Source organism: Capra hircus, chromosome 3 (genome assembly GCF_001704415.2).
Source record: "Capra hircus breed San Clemente chromosome 3, ASM170441v1, whole genome shotgun sequence".
Classification (NCBI taxonomy): domain Eukaryota; kingdom Metazoa; phylum Chordata; class Mammalia; order Artiodactyla; family Bovidae; genus Capra; species Capra hircus.
The window spans coordinates 191,876-202,975 of NC_030810.1; positions in this window are offsets into that span (position 1 = coordinate 191,876).

Consider the following 11,100-nt stretch of genomic DNA (forward strand, 5'->3'; position numbering starts at 1 on the left):
TGACATCACTGGCTCAATGGACGTGAATTTGAACAAACTTTGGTAGATGGCAAAGGGCAGGGAAGCCTGGTGTGCTACAGGTCATGGGGTCAAAGAGTCAGACATGACTGAACAACTGAACAACAATAACAGCAGGGGATGGAAATTAATGTAGTTGACTTCCCTGAAGGTGGAAAAACTGTTAATAATAGGCCCGATTTTCATATAGTCACTCCCACAAAATAAATTTTCATTATGCAAAGGAGCTTTAATTTATTCTTCAGTTCTTTTCAACTTTATTTGAATATCCTTATAAAAAGACATATGTGCTCCAAGTTAAAAGAAATTATATGTGATAGTTGAGAATTACATAGATACAAAATCTGAAGCCTTTGATCTCCAGCACAGTGTGACTGTCAAACTGTGTATAAATTATCAAAATTTTTACTAAACCTTTGACTTCTAACTTCGCTGACCCCATTGGAGACAGTGTCTCCTTGATCACTGTTCTCTCTGTGGTTACTTTCTTCTGCCTTAGCACTTGCCATCTCCTCTCATCATCAATGTACCACAGATACACTCAAAGCTCACTCTTTTCTTCACCGAGGTCTTTGCCTCAAAAGCCACTTCAAAAGAGCTTTTCTACACAATTGTCTCTAACATATAGCCATGCTTGACTATTATTTGTCTTATATGTAAGCATGTGTGTGCAAAAGCCCCTCAAAAATTTAGATAAAAAAGGATTTGGTCACCCTCCTCATGCCCCTAGCACACAAGAGACTGCCTAGAATGTGTTCATAATTAGGAAACATTCATGAATAAACTGAGTTGAATATATTCATTCTAATTTTTTACAGGTAAGGAAACTGAGGCTGAGAGAATTCAATTCTTTTCAGGGTCTTTAAGGTAAACAAAGATAGATGAGTTTGAAATAAATAAAAGAATTCTTTGATGAACCCAGTCCAAAATATATATTTCAGGCAAAACTGAACTCAGTGATGGAAAAGTCTAACTCTGATAATCCAATGGGAATAAAAAGGAACTCTCAGAAGAATACTTGTAGTCGGCAGAAGAGATTTAAAGCAAAAATATGCAAAAAAAAGAAAGAAAGAAGTATGGGTTCAAGTATGGACGTGCCTTATTGGAGAAGCAAAGGGATAGACACACTAAGTGCTCACTGGGTGGAGATCACAACACGGATTACAGATGGGTGCACGCAAAGAGCGATCAGGCGATGATCCTGCTGCCCTTCTTCCAACAGCATGGTGTCAGCGTCAGCAACCAAGCTTTTTCTCTGTCAGCTGTGAGTCCAGGAGGGAGGTTAAGGAAGATGCAGTCCATCACATGGCTTGAAGCAAGGAAAATAGAAGAGCCTGGATCTTATTGTTCCAAAGTCCAGATGAAATCTGGTCTGTTACTTGCACTTGGAGGGACTCTTATGATCGCCGGGTGGGCATGGTGGCTCAGGGGGGCATTTCTGCTGGCTCACTGGAGGTGGGCCATACACAGGTGGACATGGATGAGGTGGACATGGCTCCACACCTTTTGGAGGTGGGCAAGGCTCATGGCACTTCAGTGGGCACACTATTGGAGGTGGATGGCAGGGCTTTCACTGATGGTTATGTTGATACGATGTGGATGTGGATGCTGATGGGGATGAGGATGCAGATGGTAAGACATCCTTCCTGGGTCTCAAGGAATCTGAAATACAAACAGACAACATTCCTCATAACAGAGAGTCCTATTGTTAGAATAAATAGTCGTGCCAACAATTGTCCCATCTCTAAGGACTCCTATTGATCCCTAATATAGTCTATATGGGTTTTGGTAGGTACTTCACCCTTTTTCTTTAGCATCTCTTATTCTCAGACCTTCAACCTTTTCTTGTTAATTTCTCATTCTACCACTTTCTAAAGACAAAATTACTTACACAGTTGTTGTGTGAGTACAAACATATACTGAAGAAGAAGAATCTAGATAATAAGATTATAACAAATCCCAAAACAAATCTCTACTTGTTTATCCCATGGGTTCCTAGTTTCTGGTCTACCTGATCTAACTGCTGGCTTGTGAGGAGAAATGCAAAGGCCCAAACTCAGCACTCAGTGGAGCTGACTGTTGAGAAGGGTGCGTTTGCAACTAATGTGCTATAATACAGCGTCTCCTCTCCCTACTCTCCCTGAATTCTCTCATCACATTAAAAGTCACAATCAAGACTTCAAGACCAAGTATCCAAATTTACCCCTTAATCTTATTGTCTTTTCTTCCCCATAGAGAGCACTAATTGGTTAAAATACAGCCACTTCTACCCTCAGATGAAACTCTGCCAGCCACGTGCCTAAAAGACCTCTAAGTGTTGTACTCACCAGAGGCTCCAGGAAAGACCTATGACTGAGTGTCATGAAGATAACAGCAGTCTGATGGAGATTCCTTTTATAAGGATCAAGCAGCTCCACCTAGGGGAACAGCCCAGGACAGGCATGGTGCACTTTTTTCCCCACCGCAAATATCATGTGCTTCCAACTCAAAAGTAACTGGCCGCACTCATGCTGATATCATATAGCTCCCTTGTCCATGATCTTCCTCACCCTTCACTGAGGAAGTATAGTTATTCACACAATGCTTTGTCTCATGCACCAATTAGGAAATTGAGGAATTTTTGACAATGGTGTTGCTCCTCTATAATGAGAGGTGGTGCTTCCCTCACTGCCCAGCTCCCCAAGCATCTGGTGTGTAAGTCAAACTACCCCATTCTGTTTCACCTGTGGGACCCAGCTTGCTTCCACTGATGACAGAGACTAGGATTTACTAACTGCACATATCTTAATATAGTTTCTTAATATGGTTTCACAAGTCCTACTTGTGTCTGGCTTTTCTTGAAAATTAAATGACTTAAACACAGCCATAAAGTCTATCTTGATATTCCAGTGCTACCAATCCCACGCTGAGTGTGTTTTGACCTGAATCCATACAAGGGCTTGAGCCGGACAACATGATCCTTCAGTTTTCTAGGTCATAAATCTCAGGCTCTGGCCCCTTCGTGAAGCTCTAAGTTTTCAGATTTATACACTGATCTAGGCTCTATAGCCCTATGACCATGAGTCACAGTGGTCTACTAGAAACTCAAATTCCTCTCCTTTCATTATCTTAAAAATTGCATCCATCATAAAAATTTGAAAGCTACTCAAAAGTTAAATAGAACTATCATATATTTCAACCATTCCACATTTGCAACATAGTCCCCCAAGAAAACTTAAATCAAGATCTGAAAGAGATATTAGCATTTTCAAGTTCACTTCAGCAGTACCCACAGAATTCAAAATATGGAAACAACCTCAACGTTCATTAGAGATGAACAGATAAATAAATGCAGTATATATGATCACTGGATTATTACTCCACATTAAAAAGAAGGACATCCTGCCATATGAGAAACATGGGACAATCTGAAAGATGGTATGCCAAGAGAAATAAGCCACACAGACTGATAAATACTGCAAGAATCCCCTTATAGGAGGTGTCAAAAACAAGCTCGTGGAAGTAAAGAATAGAATAGTAGTTGCCAGTAACTAGGAGGAAAGGAAAACAGGGTGTTGCTAATCAATAGGTATAAGATTTCAGCCCTGCATGGTGATCAGTTCTACAGATCTGCTTACAACATCATGCTTGTATATAACAACACTGCATTATATACTTAAAACACTGTTAAGAAAATACACCTCATTTTAAGTGTTCTGTTTGGGAACGCATGTAAGAATTAAAGACTTTAAAAAAAATAAAATTTTTTAAAAGATAAACTGATAGCCACTATGGAGAACAGTATGGAGGTTCCTTAAAACACTAAGAATAAAACTACCATATGACCCAGCAATCCCACTACTGAGCATATGCCCTGAGAAAACCATAATTCAAAAAACACATGTATCCCAGTGTTCATTGCAGCACTATTTACAATAGCCAAGACATGGAAGCTACCTAAATGTCCATTGACAGATGAAAGAATAAAAAACTAGTGGTACATGTATGTAGTGGAATATTACTCAGCCATAAAAAGAAGCAAATCTGAGTCACTTGAACTGAAATGGACAACCCTAGAGCCTATTACACAGAGTGAAGTAAGACAGAAAAATACAAGTATCACATATTAACACACATATATGGAATCTAGGAAAAATAGTACCGATGGACAGTATTTGCATGGCAAGAATAGAAATGCAGACATAGACAATAATATGTGAACCAGAAGGGGAAGGAGAGGCTGGGATGAACTGAGAGTGCCTTGCCCTGTATAGGAGGCTGATCGGGAGTTCCTGAGCACAGGGAGCTCAGGCTGGTGCTCTGTGATGACCTAGAGTGGCGAGTGGAAGATGGGGGCAGGGGCAGGGCTCTAGGAAGAGGGCTCAAATGTGCACTTAAAGCTGATCCATGTTGTTGTAGGGCAGAAACCAACAGAATGTTGTGAAACAATTATCCTCCAATTATAAATACATTCTTCAAAAGTAAAGAAATGTGAGCTTTAAAGGTAAAGAAATAAGAATTATGAATAACTACTCACAATAGCTAGTCAATAATGTGAAATGTGCCCCAAAATGTGATAAAGAATATCATTATGTGGAGTAAAGACTCCTTCGCTAAGATCCCTGCCCTGCTCCACTTTCTTCTAGCTGGCATCACTGTTAACTAGAGTGTGTCATCTGAAGGCACCATCAGAGTTCACATCATTTTGCTAGTAAGAAAGGCCCTCCCTACTGCCTGAGGGAGGAGCTCATGACTTCTGCTCTTTCTTGGAAGAATTCTGTGTAGTGTCTATAGTCTTTTTATCTTCGTTGGTTTGTTGTGGTACAGAAAAAAAAAATCAGAGGCATAACCTGGGGGTTTAAAGTGGTTGAAAATTCTGTAGATTGAGCCCTGGTCCTCATCTCTTTCTCAGTATCTCAGAGAACCAAAATGAGGACAGCTGTGGGTATCACTTACATTTGACAAATTAAAGGAGGATCAGGCTTTCTTAAGAAAACAGTTCTAATGAGGTTGCTGACATAGAAAGAGGGATAATTACTTCCTGATATACAGGGAAAGTGATTAAAGGATAGGTGATCCTCATGTTTTTCAAATAATGGATAACTGAAGCATTGTGGCAAATTGAATCTATGATAATCATGTAATATCTACTTGAGAATTTGCTAGATTTTATTAGAAACTGGAAATAGTGGTTAACTAGGAGAGAAACTGACTGTCTGGGGGATGAGTAGAAGGGAGACTAAGTAAGCCATGAAGCAAAGAAGAAATCATCAGCAAATATGCTTGAAGAGTAAAGAACAATGCCTTTAAAATTCCAAGGGAAATTTTTTTTGAATCTACAATTTTGCATGGAGACAAACTATTCATCAAATATGAGTAATTCCCACAAATACAAAATTCTAAGTTTAACTTTCTGATGTAGCTTCCTGAGCTTTTGCTACCACAAAACAAAGGTAAAAACCCAAAATGAGAAAGACCCAAAAGACAAAAAATTACACAAATAATTGAGAGTAATTAGGAGAATGAGAGCCCTAGGGTGACACCTGTTTGGGCATCCCTGATAGTTCAGTTGCTAAAGAATCTGCCCGCAAAGCAGAAGATCCCAGTTCAATTCCTGAGTCAGGAAGATCCGCTGGAGAAGGGATAGGCTACCCACTCCAGTATTCTTAGGCTTCCCTTATGGATCAGCTGGTAAAGAATCCACCTGCAATGTGGGAAACCTGGATTAGATTCCTCGGTTGGGAAGATCCCCTGGAGAAGGGACAGCTACCCACTCCAGTATTCTGGCCTGGAGAATTCCATAGACTATGTAGTCCATGGGGGTCACAAAGAGTCAGACACAACTGAGTGACTTTCACTTTCACTTTCACTTTTTTTAATTGAAGGAAAATTGTTTAACATTGTTATGTTGTTTTCTGCCATATATCAACTCGAATCAGAGGTAGGCATACATATGTTCCCTCCCTCTTGAGCCTCTCTCCCAAACCCCACCCCATCTCACCCCCAGATGGTCACAGAGCATTAGGTTGAGCTCCCTGCCTTCAATGAAGTCCCGCTGGCTTTCTGTTTTACATATGCCAGTATATGTTTCTATGCTACTTTCTCAATCTGTCCTGCCCTCTCCTTCTCGCACTGTCCACAAATCTGTCCTGTATGTCTGCATCTCAGTTTTTGCCATGCAAATAGGTTCATCAGTGCCGTTTTTCTCGACACCCTGTATATGCGTTAATATGATATTTGTTTCTCTCTTTCTGATTTACTTCAGTCTGTATAACAGACGCTAGGTTCATCCAACTCACCAGGACTAATCACATTTATTCCTTTTTATGTCTGAATAACATTGCATTGTGTATATGTACCACAACTTCTTCACCCATTTATCTGTAAATTGACATTTAGCTTGCTTCCATGTCCTGGCTATTTTCAGTATTGCTGCAATGAACATTGGGGTACATGTGCCTTTTTCAATTATGGTTTCTTCAATGGATATGCCCAGTATTAGAATTCATGGGTCATATGATAGTTTTAATCCTAGTTATTTTTTGGTTTTTTTTTTTTTTTTAAGAAATCTCCATATAGTTCTCCACAGTTGCTGCATCAATTTACATCCACACCAGCAATCCAAGAGGCTTCACTCTTCTCCACAACCTCTCCAGTATTTATTGTTTGTAGATATTTTGATAGTGGTCATTCTTACCAATGGGAGGTGATATCTCATTGTGGTTTTGATTTGCATTTGCCTAATGATAAGCGATGTTGAACATTTTTTCATGTGCTAATCATCTGTAGGTCTTCTGTGGGAAAATGTGTTTCAGTCTTCTGCCCACTTTTTTATTGTGTTGTTTGTTTTTCTAATATTGAGCTGTATGAGATGCTTGTATATTTTGGAGTATAATTCTTTGTCAGTTGCTTCATTGGCAATTAGTTTCTTTCTTTCTCAGGGTTGTCTTTTCATCCTGTAACAGTTTCCTTTGCTGTGCCAAAGCTTTTAAGTTTAATTAGGTCCCATTTCTTTATTTTTGTTTTATTTCCATTACTCTAGGAGGTGGGTCACAGAGGATCTTGCTGTGTTTAATGTCAGAGTGTTCAGCCTAACTTTTCCTTTAAAAGTTTTATACTTTCTTATCTTACATTTAAGTCATTAAACCGTTTTGAATTTATCTTTCTGTATTGTGTTACTTTATTTTACTTTACAATTCTGTATTGGTTTTGGCATACATTAACATGAATCTGCCACGGGTGTACATGAGCTCCCAAACATGAACCCCCCTCCCACCTCCCACCCCACATCATCTCGCCAGATCATCCCCATGCACCAGCCCCAAGCATCCTGCATCCTGCATCGAACATACACAGGTGATTCATTTCTTACATGATAGTATACATGTTTCAATGCCATTCTCCCAAATCATCCCACCCTCTCCCTCTCGGGAGTCCAAAAGTCTGCTCTACACATCTGTGTCTCTTCTGCTGTCTCGCACACAGGGTCATCATTACCATCCTACTAAATTCCATATATATGTGTTAGTATACTGTATTGGTGTTTTTCTTTCTGGCTTACTTCACTCTGTATAATCGGCTCCAGTTTCATCCATCTCATTAGAAGTGATTCAAATGTATTCTTTTTAATGGCTGAGTAATACTCCACTGTGTATATGTACCACAGCTTTCTTATCCATTCATCTGCTGATGGACATCTAGGTTGTTTCCATGTCCTGGCTATTATAAACAGTGCTGCGATGAACATTGGGGTACAGATGTCTCTCTATTCTGGTTTCCTCGGTGTGTATGCCGAGCAGTGGGATTGCTGGGTCATAAGGTAGTTCTATTTGCAATTTTTAAAGGAATCTCCACACTGTTCTCCATAGTGGCTGTACTAGTTTGCATTCCCACCAACAGTGTAAGAGGGTTCCCTTTACTCCACACCCTCTTCAGCATTTATTGCTTGCAGACTTTTGGATCACAGACATTCTGACTGGTGTGAAGTAGTACCTCATTATGGTCTTGATTTGCATTTCTCTAATAATGAGTGATGTTGAGCATCTTTTCATGTGTTTGTTAGCCATCTGTATGTCTTCTTTGGAGAAATGTCTATTTAGTTCTTTGGCCCATTTTTTGATTGGGTCGTTTATTTTTCTGGAATTGAGCTGCATAAGTTGCTTGTATATTTTTGAGATTAGTTGTTTGTCAGTTGCTTCATTTGCTATTATTTTCTCCCATTCAGAAGGCTGTCTTTTCACCTTGCTTATATTTTCCTTTGTTGTGCAGAAGCTTTTAATTTTAATTAGATCCCTTTTGTTTATTTTTGCTTTTATTTCCAGAATTCTTGGAGGTGGATCATAGATGATCCTGCTTTGATTTATGTCAGAGAGTGTTTTGCCTAAGTTCTCCTCTAGGAGTTTTACAGTTTCTGGTCTTACGTTTAGATCTTTAATCCATTTTGAGTTTATTTTTGTGTGTGCTGTTGGAAAGTGATCTAGTTTCATTCTTTTACAAGTGGTTGACCAGTTTTCCCAGCACCACTTGTTAAAGAGATTGTCTTTACTCCATTGTATATTCTTGCCTCCTTTGTCAAAGATAAGGTGTCCATATGTGTGTGGATTTATCTCTGGGCTTTCTATTTTGCTTCATTGATCTATATTTCTGTCTTTGTGCCAGTACGATTGTTTATTTAATTTCTCTTTATGATTTTTCATTGTTAATTTACCGGAGTGGGAAAGACTTCTGTGAACTAATTTTATAACCCGAAAATTTACTAAAATCATTATTAGCCATAGCAATATTCTAATGGCTACTTTAGGGTTTTCTAAATAAGAATCAAGTCATCTGAAAATAGTTTTAAGTCTTCTTTCTAACTAGGATTCTTTTTATTTCTTTTTAAAATTTCCTGTATTAAAGAATATTTGCATTCCTGGGATAAAGACCACTTGGTCATGACATATGATTTTTTTAATGTGTTGTTGGATTCTGCTTGCCACAATTTTGTTGAGGATCTTTGCATCTATATTCATCAGTGATATTACCGTGCAATTTTCTTTTTCGTGGTATTCTTGTCAGGTTTTGCTATCAGGGTAATGGTGGCCTCCTAAAATGAGTTTGGGACCACAACCCATTCAAAAGTTGGGCAGAAGACCTAAACAGACATCTCTCCAAAGAAGACATGCAGATGGCTAATAAACACCTGAAAAGATGCTGAACATTGCTCATTATTAGAGGGATGCAAATCAAAACTGCAATAAGGTCTCATCTCACACCAGTCAGAATGACCATTATTAAAATGTCTATAAACAATAAATACTGGAGAGGATGTGGAGAAAAGGGAACCCTCTTGCACTGTTGGTAGGAATTTAAATTGATATAACCACTACAGAAAAAAGTATGGAAATTCCTTAAAAAACTAGGAATAAAACTACCATATGACCCAGGAATCCCACTATCTTGAGGAAATCATAATTGGAAAAGACACAAGTGCCTCAATGTTCATTGCAGCAATATTTACAATAACTAGGACATGCAAGCAACCTAGATGTCCATCGAAAGATGAAAAGATACACAGTCAAATATTACTCAGCTATAGAAAGTAATGTATTTGAGTCAGTTCTGATGAGGTGGATAAACCTAGAGCTTATTACACAAAGTGAAGTAAGTCAGAAAGAGGAAGACATACAGGGAATGCATGTATATGGAATCTAGAAAAATGATACTCATAAACCTGTCAGAGCAGCAATGAAGATGCAGATCTACAGAACAGAAGTTTGGACACAGTGAAGGAGAAAGACGGGTGGTAAGACCTGGGGGAGTGGCACTGAAATAGGTACATTACCATATGTAAAGTAGGTGACCAGTGGGCATTTGCTGTATGAAACAGGAAATCCTAAATGCTCTGTGAAAACCTACAGGTAGGATTAAGAGGGAGGTGGAAGGGAGGTTAAGAGAGAAGGGACATATGTATACCTATGATTCATGTTGTAATATGCAGAAATCATCAAAATATTGAAAAGTAATTATCCTCCAAATAAAAATAAAAGAAAAATTTTAAAAATATTTAAACATTAAAATAAATGACTATAAATACTTTAAAATTTTACTTCTAATTTAACTGTGCATTGATTATCAATATGCTTTTCATGACATTATTCTTTGAAATTTATTGATATTTTATTTTTCCCAGTATGTCTGCAGATCTTCTGAGCATTCCATACTTGCTTGATTAAAATATTTACACTATAATTTAGAGTCTTTTTGGTTTTTTTTTATTATTTTAAAAAACACGTTTATGAAATGCCAGCTATAAAATGTAGGGCATTTAGGAAATGGTTTGTGGGAGTGGTAATCTACCATCTTCCAAGGTTTCTGAATAAGCATCTTTCATTTTCCACCAAAAAACATGGAGCATAATTATAAGTGCATAATATAAGGAATACTATTTGGAAATACTTTTCTCTTAGAAATGATAATATATACCACTTAGATGCTTTTCTTCTTTGACCACTCACTGATTCAAGCTGGAAGGATATTTGCATCTGTGAAAGACTGAATCTTTTGTCAGAAATCCTTAATTCACAAAATTTCTTTGACATTTTTCCTTCATGTCAACATTTATACACTCTTAATTTTTGAATGCACAATTTAATACATCCCCCAAAGATTGAGTTTTAAAAACTATTTATATTAAAAAAATAAAAATAAATAAATAAATAAAAACTGTTTATATTTATTCTTATTTGTTACATCCATTTTCTACCAAAATTAAGAAATTGAAAGTGAAATCTCTGATTAGAGTGGTAAATTAATATATTTCTTAACTATTAGATCAATCATCCATGTTTCCTAATTTAGAGCAATTTCTAGTTGTAAAGATAAAAAATCTGCACCAAATTCCTACCCAGAGGTATGGAGGGTTTCCCAAAACAACCAAACAATTCTTGAACACTAATTGGGTATGCTACAATTCAACTTGATGCTGCCACTGTTTATTTGCAGATCGCCTCAAATTCCATAGATTAAGTGTTCAATCCTTCAAGACTAACCCCTTATCCCACTTCAGACACCAGTACAAAGTCCAGGTCGTCTCCTGTGCTTCCAACCAACTAATTACAGACC